The sequence below is a fragment of the Suncus etruscus genome, chromosome 3 (genome assembly GCF_024139225.1).
Source record: "Suncus etruscus isolate mSunEtr1 chromosome 3, mSunEtr1.pri.cur, whole genome shotgun sequence".
Lineage (NCBI taxonomy): Eukaryota > Metazoa > Chordata > Mammalia > Eulipotyphla > Soricidae > Suncus > Suncus etruscus.
This window is the reverse complement of record NC_064850.1, coordinates 83,969,284-83,982,841: the sequence shown is the minus strand read 5'-3', so window position 1 is coordinate 83,982,841 and position 13,558 is coordinate 83,969,284. Positions and strand designations below refer to the sequence as shown.

The following is a 13,558-nucleotide window of genomic DNA, read 5'->3' as shown; positions in this document are numbered from 1 at the left end:
CTGGATATTTGACACTTCTTTTGGTACTAGTGGAGTGTTTCACCTACTTTTTCTCCATCTCCCAGATTGATGATGAGAGCCTTTAGAAGGACTCCGCCCATTTTCGGGGTATTAGACTCTTACCCCAGTTTATTGCTTTTTTCTCCTTCAAACAAAACCACGCAACTTGAACTAGCTAGTCCTGACTCCAGATAGAGGGGGAAATAAGGGAGGCATCAGGACCAAACAGGTGCAAGACTACTAAGTAGTGGGTTAGATACAGAGGGGACCACATATTCTAGCCGCCCTGGGGTGAGGGAAAAGGAAAAGGGAGGTAGGATAGAAACGGAGGCGTAGGGATGACAATTTGGCGATGGGAATCCCCCCTGATTTTATGTAAATATGTACCTAAAATATTATTGTCAACAATATGTAAGCCACTATGATCAAAATAAAAATTTATATTAAAAAAATGCTGAACAAAATAGAAACACAGTGATAAATGTGACTGATAACTGTGTCACAAAAATGCTTAGCAATATTAAGAATTTGTTGAAATCTTTGACTATATAGCTGTGAGAATAGTGAATCTATCAACACAAATGAGGGAAATTAGGTATAAACAAGGTTGTTTGAGAAAATAATTTTTATTTAGTTTTATATATTTATTTTAAGATAATACAATGAAACATTTTACTTGTACTTTTTTGGGGTACTCCAAATGTTGCTTAAGATTTACTCCTGGTTCTGCGCTCAGTAATATTCTTGGCAGTGCTTGGGGACTTTATGGGATGCTGGGAATTGAATCCTGGAGAGCCACATGCAAGGCAAGTGCCTTTCCCATTGTACTATTGCATCAGACCCAATTTGATTAAATTTTATTTGCCTATTGCTATTGAGTTGCTCACCAGGGAATCAAAACAGAGATAGAGAAGGAAGCTAGGTTCTTATTTACATATTCAAATATTCAAATCTGAGTTAAAATACTAAAATAGAAAGCATCACATATTGTATAGATCTCTGACATTCTTCCCTTAAATTTGACAGAAGGATGGGCATAATTTGTCAGGAGAGGGACAAATACACAATGATCTCTCTCATATATATATATAGAATAAAAAAAATCACAGTCAGGAATAACAAATAGACAAAAGCAATAGAACCTAAGAATTAGTCTATTTTACTTGAGCTTACCATAGTATGGGGGCAAGGGAATTCTGACATGGGAGAATGACAAGGGAACCCTGAGACAATGGTGGGGGAAACAGAAACTCTGGTGGGTGAGGTAGTATTGGAATGTTGTATTCATGAAACCCTATCATTGACAATATTGCAAAAGTATGTATCACAGTGACTAAAATTAAATTAGATATTAAAAATGAGTAAAGACATAAAGACTAAAAAAGAATTTAAAAAAGTAGAAAGATAGGATATTCTATAGCTCTGATATCATAAACTAAATAAATAAAAATAATTCCTGTCACATACTGAGATAATCAAATCCTAGGCATTTGCACGCTTTATTTTATTGAATGTTTACCAAAAAGCCTGCACAGTGAAATTACTCCCACTTTACAGATGGAAAAACAGAGGCTCTAGTTGCAGGTTTTAATCAAGATAGACTCCCCCCCCCAAAAAAAAAAACATAACAGAGAGTTGCTGTGAGAAAGGGATAAAGTAAGCACTAGTAAAACACTTAGGTGGGTTACAAATAGAATTGTGAACACCGTTAGAAAAAGTTTTCAAATATGGAGGCTGGAGAGGTAGCACAGTGGCAGGGCATTTACCTTGCATGAGATCAACCTGGAAGGAGGGACCCAGTTCGATTCCCAGAATCCCATATGATCCCCCAACCTGCCAGGGGTGATTTCTGAGTTCAGAGTCAGGAGTAACCCCTGAGCACCTCTGGGTGTGGCCCAGAAACCAATCAATCAATGAAGTTTTAAAAAAATATAGAAAAAAATTTCCAAATAAAACAAGTTGGGTGATTCAGCTGACATGAGTAGTTTAAGTGTGATTCTGCTAGAAACACTAAGGCAAAGGCAGAGGCAGGATTTACTTAGCCTTGACAAGTTCCTCAGGATTGTTATAATGCTCTGATATATCCCTACCATCATTTAGCCATATTTCCTTTTATTGGGGTCTTTGATTTTTCTCTTATCTCATTTAGAGAAAATTATCTGAAGTAAGTCTTCCATAGAACCTTCCATCAATATGCTATATTTATAAATATACCAATTAAATCCTAGAGGATCTCCACTAAAGAAAGCACATCCATGTATTCTCTTCAAGACAACAAGTTCCCTACCTATATGGAAACCCTGAAGATTGACAACAGGAGACTAGCTGTGGAACCCCATCACATGGCATTTGTTGCTAGGCTACAAATTCAATGGCCTGGCAGAGAGAAGATACTTGCTTTCACTGGAAAGTCTCTCAGGAATGCTACATGGAGAAAAACCAAATTTAAAACACAAAAATGGAGATGAGGAGGTCTATGTGTCATTTATTCTTTGCTCTGACTTCTTGCCCTGGATGAGAATAATCTCCTGTTGGTAAAAATAGCATTTGGTAGGTTCTCAGGAGCAAGTTAAGTAAAAAAATCAGAAAAACACAAATGGATTCAACTTTAGCTTAAAAGATTCAGATTTAACTTGTAAGGCAGAAAACTGGCAGCTGAGTGAAAGAGTACTGTGAAAAGATGAGGCCTTAGTGTTTAACTGAGATATTTTGTTGTGTGCTTGTTCCAGATACTATTTCTAAGTACTAATGCATTGTATTCTCACAACAAATTATGAAGTACATTATTACATTTTATAGATGAAGAAATCAAGGAAGGAAAAATCCTGTTCAAGATGTAATAGCTGGAAAGTGCCAGAGTGGAGAGTCAGACTTAGGCAGTTTTGATTTAGAACAGAAACTGGCACCTTCACTTGATTCCTTTGAGGATTGAGGAAGGAGAGTGGGGCTGTCTTTGTGGAAAAGTGACAGAACCCCACTGACAGTATTTATTCAATAAATCAACTGGCTTTCACTGAATTCCAATTCTCTGCTCATCTTTATTTTTGACCCTGGGGAAACCAGGCAATATCACATTTCAAGAGGCATCCCCTTGGGGGCCTGAGAGATAGCATGGAGGTAGGGCATTTGCCTTGCATGCAGAAGGATGGTGGTTTGAACCCCAGCATGCTATATGGTCCCCTGAGCCTGCCAGGAGCGATTTCTGAGCATAGAGCCAGGAGTAACCCCTGAGAGCTGCCAGGTGTGACCCCAAAACAAAACAAAAAGAGACATCCCCTTGATGGAGAGAGAAAGAATAAGGTTTAAGATGCTAGCCTTGCATGTGATCAACCAATGTGAGGTCCCAGATCCTTTCCAAAGAGATCCCTGAGCACACTTCCCTGGAGGCCCCAAATGACAACCCCCCTAAAGATATATCTCTTTGCTCTGTAAGTATGATTACTTTGTTTTTGTTTTTCTCCTGAATCCTCTTTGGAGTTTTGTAAAATAAATCTTTTGAGTTCTTTGAGAGACTAAGACCCACTGTCTAGGCTAGTTTCTGAAGTGAATTCAGTATTTTTCACTTCCTCCCAAAGAGCAAAAATTGTTATTCATCAAATAATTTTTTACAAGAGTATTTCTTTTCCTAATTAAAAATTATATGTATATCTAAAGCATGCTGTAGTTCAAAACATACTATGTACAAATACTTTATCGAGCAATTTGTAATCAGTTTTTAATTTATAATCAACTTAATTTATAATCATTCTAACTTCTGATGCTTGGCATGTGGCCAATCAGGATAATATGATGTACGTTTGTATGAAAATATAAACCTATATGGACTTTGTTATATTCTGCTTATTTGGAGGTTCTGGTTTTCACTATAGGTAAGATTTTTTTTTTTTGGTTTGTGGGTCACACCCAGCTGCTCTCAGGGGTTGCTCCTGGTTCTGTGCTCAGAAATCACTCCTGGCAGGCTTGGGGACCATATGGAATCCTGGGATTTGAACCACTGTCTATCCTGGATTGGCTGAATGCAAGGCAAAAGCCCTACTGCTGTGCTATCTCTCTGTTCCCTATAGGTATGATTTTTAAAAAGGTTTTCTCAATTAAAATATTCCTTTGAGAAATTAATGGGTGTACTGTATTGCTACATCCCTCGTGTTAACAGATTTGGAGACCCAGGAAGACACCAAGTTTAAAAAGTCCCTAATCACCTGAGGGAAGGTTTTTTAAAAGCTGTCTGCTATTACAGGAACTTTTTTAAAGCAGCCTGTACTCTGATGAGAGGAAAGCATGAAAAATGACACCTGTAAGAAAGGAAGCTTAAAAAACAGGATATTAGGGCCCTGAAAAACCTTGGTTGCCTGTACATGAGGCATTCATGAAAAAGGGGGATGTAGCATCAATTGAGACATAATCTCAGCTGACATTCTAAAGATTACTCAGATTCAACATTTACATAGATTCAAATATTCTTTATCTAACAATAATTACTCACTTTTCTTAGAGCCTCCCTTAAGGATTGCTCAGATACATAAACACACCTTATGAGAAATATTTGCATAGATTCAAGTATTTTCTATCTAGCTTTGCTGTTAGTTTAATGCACACATATTAAGGGATAATATTTTAGGCCCCAGTTCAGAATGCATAAACTAGAATAAGACCAAAATAATATTAGTCACTGGAAACTGACCTTGCTGGCTAGGAAACCTCAGATTAGCAAAAAGTGGCTTTAAAAGTGAAAATGCCCTGCGTCAGAATATGTCTTGAATTATTTGCCTCATGCCTTTTTTTGGTAAATTAGTTTTGTCTGAAATTTATGACTTGTCAAGAAATTGAGTATAAATATATCCATCTTTTGATTTGAATAAACGGAACAGAGCTTGAACCCAAATCAACCCCTTGGCCTCTGTCTCCCATCACCAAACCTGTTGTACACACCTTTCAAAGGGACCACAGAAGATTCCTTAGTGTTAGGACTAATCAGTTCATGACGCTGTATATGTTGTCTTTCTCTTTGCAATAGATGTGTATTTAAAATACTGCCCCTGGAATAAAACTCCTCCTCTCTCTAATCTAGGTATCTCTTTCAGTTTATTTTTAAGCATTATATTTGCACTTGCTATTATGATATGTACTTCTTTCAAACTAAGTAGCACCTGTTAATACTCTGAGCTGTAGGGTTTTTAACCTGTGTATTAAGACACCTAGGTTAGGGCAATTACCTTGCATGTAGCCAACCCTGGTTGGTTCAATCTCTGCATGGTCCTTGAGTCTATCAGGAGTGATTCCTGATTGTAGAGCCAGGAGTAACCCCTGAATACCAGTGGGTATGGTGCAAACATTTTAAAAAAGGAAAAAAAAATATAATTGCATTGACCTCTTGGAGAACTATATGAGATGCCAAGCAGATCATATAGAGCAGCTGACTGGTTCAATGTAATCTGTGTCAAATTCCCCTTTATTTGAGAGCAGCTGTATGGTGAATGTAAATTGAGCATTAAGCTTATTAATTTTACACAGGGACTTAGGAAAGTTACTTCTCTTTAGAGTCACTTTGTGCATATATAAAATAAAGTCAATAAAATCTCCCCTAAAGACTTGGTTTCAAGATAACCATGTTCATAGACTGAGATTGCTTTGTTAAATTAAAGCACCATGTAAATGTTTTTAGTGCCATATATTTTAGTGTCTTATATATTTCTGACAATAAGTTCACTATAAATAGTATAGTAGAATTTGTTAGTCAGGTTAATAATTCCATTGCCACACAGATTCTCTCGATGGAGAATAGTACTAATCAGACAGACAATTGCTATGGTTTCTACTGGACTTGATGTGAAATATGGCTTGTCATGGAGTTTTCATTAAATAAAAATACGCTGAAATACACTGTATAATGAAAGAGTACTTCTCTGACTTAAATGTTGACAGTCCTCCAGGGACTTAGAGGCGCGTCAGTGCTGTGGAATGGCATTAGGATTGGTTTTCTGTCAGAGTTTGTAGAATCAATCAAATACATTCTATTTAGGCTTTTTTTCAGACATTTCTCTAAATGATCTGAGGTATATAGGTGCTAAGTTATAAACCAGAAGAACTAAATTTGTTAAAATGTGAGAATCTGAGTTTAGATAGAAATACATTGGATTGTAAAAATGTAGTTCTATTGTAGAAATATTGATTGATAAGACTGATTATGTCTGAATAGCTCTGGTTACCCCTTGATGTTTTCCTTAAGAAAAGCATTAACTACAAACTAAAAGGAAAATTCTTTTCGCCCCTCCTCAAACTGCCTGGTCTGAAGAGCCTCAAACCTTATACCTGGCCACAACCTGTAGAGGGCATTGCTGCACTTTCTCGAACTCTTCTAAGGTACCCTAGCATCTTAAAGACTGAAGGACTTCGTTTAACCTGGGCCCCTCCCTAAATCAAGATCACACTTTATAACCACAGACGGAAATGGGCCAGGTCTGTAACTGAACTCAAATAACATATATGAGCAGCTGAAACTTCTCTGGTGGGACCAGACTATGAAGCTGAGAACTCTGGGACTATTTATGGAATAAAAAAAGACCAACACACACATACACACCCCACTACTGGAAAAACCTGGCAGCCTCTGCCCACACCTGCCAGCTCCTCTACTAGCTCCAAAAGAAATAATGCTGCCAATTCTTTGTAGGTAGTCTGATCCAGGCTGTTACCTCTGGGACATTCTCAGAATGGGTGAGGGAAGATTACCCTTTCTGCAAAGAAACACAGTGGACCACACTCAACAAACATCACACAGAATCCACACCAAAGAGAAACACTCCAGCTCCACAAGTTAACCCTATTGAATTAACAAACCACCAAATTTGTTCTAGATCTGTAGATCCCTCAAGATTCTATAGTAATATCAAGCCAGTAGTATCACAGAAAGTCTGATGGGAAAGTTACATAGAAATCTACCAAGCTTAATGAGACTAAAGAGTTAACAGAAGATTCAACAAGCACCAACCAGAGCCTGATAAACATGTAGACACTGACTTTAGTAACACTATTGAGAGACATAACAATTATTTCAAATGACACTTATTGATCTATGTTTGATAATTCCATTTGTCTTTGTACTATAACAAAATGAAGTAATTTGTTCCTGCAAAGGGACAGGCTAGGGTGGTGTGTAAATAACTGAGGACACTGGTAAAGGGAAGGTCACACTGGTGGTGGGATTGGTGTTTGAATAGTTAATGCTTGAAATGACTGTATTATGAACAATTTGGCAAAAAAATGAGAACAAGCAGTGCTGGCGGGGATGTGGAGAGAAAGGAACTCTTATTTACTGCTGGTGGGAATGCCATCTGGTCCAACTTTTGTGGAAAGAGATATGGAGATTTCTCCAAAAGCTGGAAGTTGAGCTCCCATACAATCCAGCTATACCACTCCTAGGGATATATCCTAGGAACACAAAATTACAATACAAAAATTCCTTTCTCACACCTATATTCATAGCAGCATTATTTACAATAGCCAGAATCTGGAAACAGCCTAGATGTCCCTCAATAGATGAATGGTTAAAGAAACTATGGTACATATACACAATGGAATATTATGCAGCCATCAGAAGAGATGAAGTCATGAAATTTTCCTATACATGGATGTATATGGAATCTATTATGCTGAGTAAAATAAGTCAGAGGGAGAGAGATAATCACAGAATGGTCTCCCTCATTTATGGGTTTTGAGAAAAATGAATAACATTTGTGTAATGATTCTCAGAGACAAAATAGAGGAGGACTGGAGGGTCCAGCTCCCGACATGAAGCTCACCACAGGGATCATTTAGTGCAGTCACAGAAATAATTACACTGAGAACTATCATAACAAAATGTGACTGAATGAGGGAAGTAGAAAGCCTGTCTAGAATACAGGCTGGTGTGGGGTGGAAAGGAAGGACATTTGGGATATTGGTCATGGGACTGTTGCACTGGTGAAGGATTTTATATATATATATATATATATATATATATATATATATATATATATATATATATATTAAAAATCAAAAAAGAAAAGATAAGATAAGGCCTCCCAATTCTTACCATAGGCTGTGTTCTTCACACTGACTGTATAGAAAGAGAAGGTACAGTAAATGCACCCCATATACACCTCAACACAGGCCCTTTGCCTGGTCTGTATTGTGAATTGGGGGACAAAAAATCACAATGTTATAATAAAATTTTTTTAAACTTGAACTCACTCTCTCTTGAGTCTCTTCATCCTTGTTTCTGTTTTTGGACCATACATGGTAATGCTTAAGATTTCCTGGCTCTCAGAATTCATTACCGACAACCTCTGGGACATTATAGGTGCTCAGAATAAACCCAGTATGTCACAGGCCAGGAAAATGCCCTACATTGTATGATCATTTTGGTCCCTATGTAGAATAGTTTTCTATGTCAGGACTCATTAACTTTGAAATAAATTTTGTGGGGCTGGTGCGGTGGCACTAGAGGTAAGGTGCCTTGCCAGAGCTAGCCTAGGACGAACCAAGGTTCGATCCCCCGGCGTCCCATATGGTCCCCCAAGCCAGGAGCGACTTCTGAGCGCATAGCCAGGAGTAACCACTGAGCGTCACCGGGTGCGACCCCAAAACCAAAATAAATAAATAAATAAATAAATAAATAAATAAATAAATATTGTGCTTAGTCTCACTTTCAGAGCAAGATGACTCAACTTTTATGGACTAAAACTGCATAAAAACCTCATAAATATGGGTCATTTAGATGAATGATATTTGTCAAGATTTTACAGGAATTATCCTCACTATTTCATCATGTTCTGATAACATATGCAAGAATCAGACAAATAATATTATATGGCTCATGAAGAATAAAATTGTAAAGCATCATGTTATGTTGTTTTGTTGGCCTACCAGAATGGACGAATCTTTATTGTGCTCTTTCTGCAATGCAAGAAGCCAATACTTTGTAAGTCTCCCATGAAAACATTTTATAAAATTGCTTTTGTATTATGCACAATATGCAAAACTGAGAAGCATTTTGCCAAATTTAAACAAAGGGTGTAAAAAGGTGTTTTTTTCTGCTTGCATATGATATAATTCATCTATACACATAGATAAATAAAATACTGCGATTTTTAGCAGAAGTCCATAGAACATATGTCCTGAAGTTTTAGTTTTCTAGAATTACTGAATTATTTTCTACCTCTGTTCTCTCTTTTTTTACTCATTCTATCTCTTTCTTTGAGAATAAGGTAATCCAAGGACCATATTGTACTTTAATTTTATTTAAGTTAGACATATACAATGTAGAGTTATATATTTTACAATATTTGTTTGAAAAAAAATCTTTCACTTCCTCATTCCTTTTTCTCCAGAAGCAATCACTCTCCTTGTAACTAATTATTTTAGATAACTTTTGTGTGACTTTTTTTTTTCATGATAGCAAGTATTTGAAGATAGCTCCCAGTATCCATACTCTAGTGTTACTCTTTTTATGACAAATCTGAGCTGACCTTGTGACTTACTTTGGCTGACTAAATGCAGGATAAACAACATTATAGACTATTTCCTTGCTATGTCTCTGGGAGATCTGCCAGCTCCTGCTTTTGTTCCTGCTAAACTGTCATCTTCATTCCTCACCTAGAGATTTACCAAACCCTCTTTAAGTTGCTGAAGCTTGGCTTTCTAGCATTCTGTTTCTTTAATGTTTTGTTATTCTCTTTTGATGGGGAAAATCTTGTAATGATTTCTGAAGACATGATTTCATGGTAAATGAAGTTTTTGACAACTCACATATGACAATGTAGTGATAATAACTTTACTAGCACATTAGGCAGAAAATTCTAGACTACAAATAAATGTTCTTTGGAGAGTTATATTTTTTGGGGGGGTTGGGCCACAACTGGTGGCATTTAGGGTTGGCCATATCCAAGGCAAACACCCTACAGCTGTATTATCACTTCAGCCCCATGTTGTTTGGAGGTTTTAGAGTAATGTTAATGACTTTTTGCATGGTTGTATAGAAGTCCAAAGTTCAAATCATTTTGATTCCTAATATTTGGCAGGTGATCTGTCTTTTTGAATTCCTTAGGATATACATATATTTCAGGCACCCATGATTTGCAGTATTATAATGTGGTGTGTTGTGCTGTCAGTGTATCCTTGTCATCTAGAAATGTATGTTAGAGACTTATTGGACATTTTCTGGAATTAGTGTACAAATTATTACTTCTCTTTTGTCCTATTTTCTTTCATATTATCTCTTTCAGGACTTTTCAGGAGAAATCTGCAACTTTACCTTTTATTATTTAATTTATGTTTTGGATGCTATCATTTTCTAATTTGAAAGAGATATTTTGTTCTTGAACTAAATATAAGATAATTTCAAAAAGTTTAGATATTCTCTTTCATTATTTGTCTAGATATAAATGACTATATTTTTCTTTTTCTGGAATATCTTTTTTTATATTATGAATGACTATTTTAGGTTTCCTTTTCCCTCCCAAATTATGTTTGCTTCAAGTTTTATTTCTCTGCTTCTTTTTGTTTCTATAGTTATCTTTTATATTATAACTCTTTCTTGTCTATTTGGCTGTCCTCAGTTATCTACTCATATGCAAGATTGGATTAATTCTCATTGAATGTCCCAAGAACTTGAATAGCGTTAATCAATTATGAACACATTGTGAAATAAATTGATTGGGTTTGTTGTATGGAGAAAAATTCATAGTAGTTTCTTTAGGAGGATTTTCCTTAGGAGGATCAAGTTTTATAGACAAGGTTCTTTCATTCTCTGCCTGAATTATAGAAATCCAGCAAAACCCATGCTGACACAACTAGGCAAAGAAGTCTGGGATCTTAGTAAGCAGCATGAATGGATCTCGTGTTTCCACTTGGAGCCCAGTTCTCATCTGTGCTTGTTGTCCTATAACCCAGAGAATCTGATATACTTTCTTTAGAAAAAGAAACCTTTGTTATTACCATGAGAAGGCTTTTGAAATTGAGGAGAAGATACGGTATTCTGGTTGCTTCTTTAACAACAACAAAAAATCCTGGAGCTAGGGAAATAGTATTTTCGGTAAAACCTTACTTTGGCCAACCTGAGGTTGATCCCTGGCATATTTTATGGTCCTCAAGACCCAGTAGGAGTGATCTCTGTGTAACAGCGGTTTTCAAATAATGGAGGTGGGGTGGGCGCGGGGCTCCATAAAGGGGGATGTGATTGACCTCAGCAAACACAGTCATAACAAACTAAGCCCTGTGTTTATGTTTCTGTATGTCTCTGGAGCTGAGAGTTGCTGTGCCCTGCTTCAAACCCCGCTTTGAAAAGCTATGCATTACAAAATGTGCTCATTGTAGCCATTAATCTAGACATCACCTCTGATTAAAAAATCAGCTCAAATTATTTTATATATTTTTGTTTTGCAGGTTAAAGTTTTTTTTTAAATAAAGATACTATTTTCAGTTGCGTGGGGGACGTGAAAAATGTTTTTTTTCCCCCTAGGGGAGCATGACAAAATAATTGAGAAGCACTGGTGTACAGGAACTTAGAGTAAGCCCTGAGCACTGCCAGTTATGGACACAAACCAACTAACCAAAACAAAATAAAAACCCCCCAAAACAAAAAAAATCTCAACTCATTAACATTATCATGGTAGTTGTTAGTATAGTTATTTCTCTAACTGCACTCACCACTCTTGGTGGTGAGTTTCATGTCATAAGCCGGACCTGTTAAAGAGTGAGAGAAGTAGAATCCTGTCTCAAATACAGGCAGGGGGTGGGGGAGGAGAAGATGGGCAATGGCGGTGGGAATGTTGCACTGGTGAAGGGGGGTTTCTTTTTATGAATGAAACCCAACTACAATCATGTTTGTAATCATGCTGCTTAAACAAAGATTTTCATCAACTGCACTTTTTTCAATAAGCAGGTACTTATTTAATGTATTCCATATCAAGCATTTTTCGAAGTGAATAGAGTGGCAAAGAAGACATAATCTTTTCCCCTGTAAACTTCGTAATTGGAAGGTGGGTTGGTAACTAGAATAACAATACTTTCAACTTGCCACAGTGATTTATTCTAGCTTTCCTTGAATTATTAGTAATGATACCTACTTTTGTGCTGAAGAAAGTTAAAGTTTTGAGATAATTTGTCTATTAACTATTCCATCTAATTGTGAAGGTTATATGATAAAATTTATATGAAAGTGCTTTGGATATTAAAGCCAAATAAAAATATTTTTTTCCTTTATAACTGAGAAAATATACTTGTTTGAAGCTATATTTCACCAGTGAACTAAATTTTAAAAATAAAATGATTGTCAGATTATGTTTATTATTTATAGTTAGTGAAATTATGAGAACACTAGTTTCATTTCTAAATTACTCTTACTGATAGCTGAGGGTCTTCGTAGTATACTTAGGATTTTAAGGAAGTTAATATCCTGATTATTATATTATATTACTATTATTATTATTATTTATTTTTGGGCCACACCCAGTGATGCTCAGGGGTTACTTCTGGCTATGGGTCAGAAATGATTCCTAGCTTGGGGGACAATTTGGGACTCCGGGAAATTTTTCTATGTCAGCCACTTGCAAGACAAACATTCTACTGCTGCGCCACCACTCTGGCACCTATTTTTTATATATCTTTATTTAAGCATCATGATTACAAACATGATTGTAATTGGGTTTCAGTCATAAAAAAACAAACCATGTCACTAGTGCAACATTCCCACCACTAATGCCCCCCCCCCATATCACTCTTCCCTCACCTCCTGCCTGTGTTTGAGACAGGCATTCTACTACTTTCACTCATTATCATTGTCAGGATAGTTGTCAGTGTAGTTATTTCTATAACTGCATTATGCACTCTTTGTAGTGAGCTTCATATCATGAGCTGGTCCTTTCAGCCCTCAGCTCTATTGTCTCTGGGGATTATTACAATAATGCCTTTTATTTTTCTTAAAATCCATAAATGAGGGAGACTATTCTTTGTCTATAGCACTCCCTTTGACTTATTTGCATAATAGTTTCCAGGTCCATCTATGTATAGGAAAATTTTGTGACTTCATCTCTACTGATGACTGCATAATATTCCATTGTATATAGGTACCACAATTTCTTTAGCCATTCATCTTTTGAAGAGTATCTTGGGTTGTTTCCAGATTTTGGCTATTGTAAAGAGAGCTTCACTAAATATAGGTGTGAGGAAGGCATTTTTGTATTGTGGCTTTGTGTTCCTAGGTTATATCTCTAGGATATATCACTAATATTACTGTATTTTCCGGCGTATAAGATGACTTTTGAAACAAAAAAGTGTCAACCAGGGGCCGGGCGGTAGCGCTAGAGGTAAGGTGCCTGCTTGCCTGTGCTAGCCTTGGATGGACCACGGTTCAATCCCCCGGTGTCCCATATGGTCCCCCAGCCAGGAGAGACTTCTGAGCACATTGCCAGGAGTAACACCTGAGCGTCACCAGGTGTGGCCCAAAAACCAAAAAAAAAAAATGTCAACCGAAAATTGGGGGTGGTCACCAGAAGCACTAAATGCCATAAAGCAGTGGTGG

At 36.8% G+C, this 13,558-nt stretch overlaps 1 protein-coding gene and 1 non-coding gene across 2 annotated transcripts in view; one reads left to right on the top strand and one right to left on the bottom strand.

Annotated features, from left to right (window-relative positions):
* TRPM3 (transient receptor potential cation channel subfamily M member 3) overlaps positions 1-13,558 on the bottom strand; it is a 621,182-nt gene that overhangs the window by 162,081 nt on the left and 445,543 nt on the right.
* On the top strand, positions 8,055-8,187 carry LOC126005145 (small nucleolar RNA SNORA51). Its single transcript, XR_007494319.1, has one exon. It is a non-coding gene; the product is annotated as a small nucleolar RNA SNORA51 (small nucleolar RNA).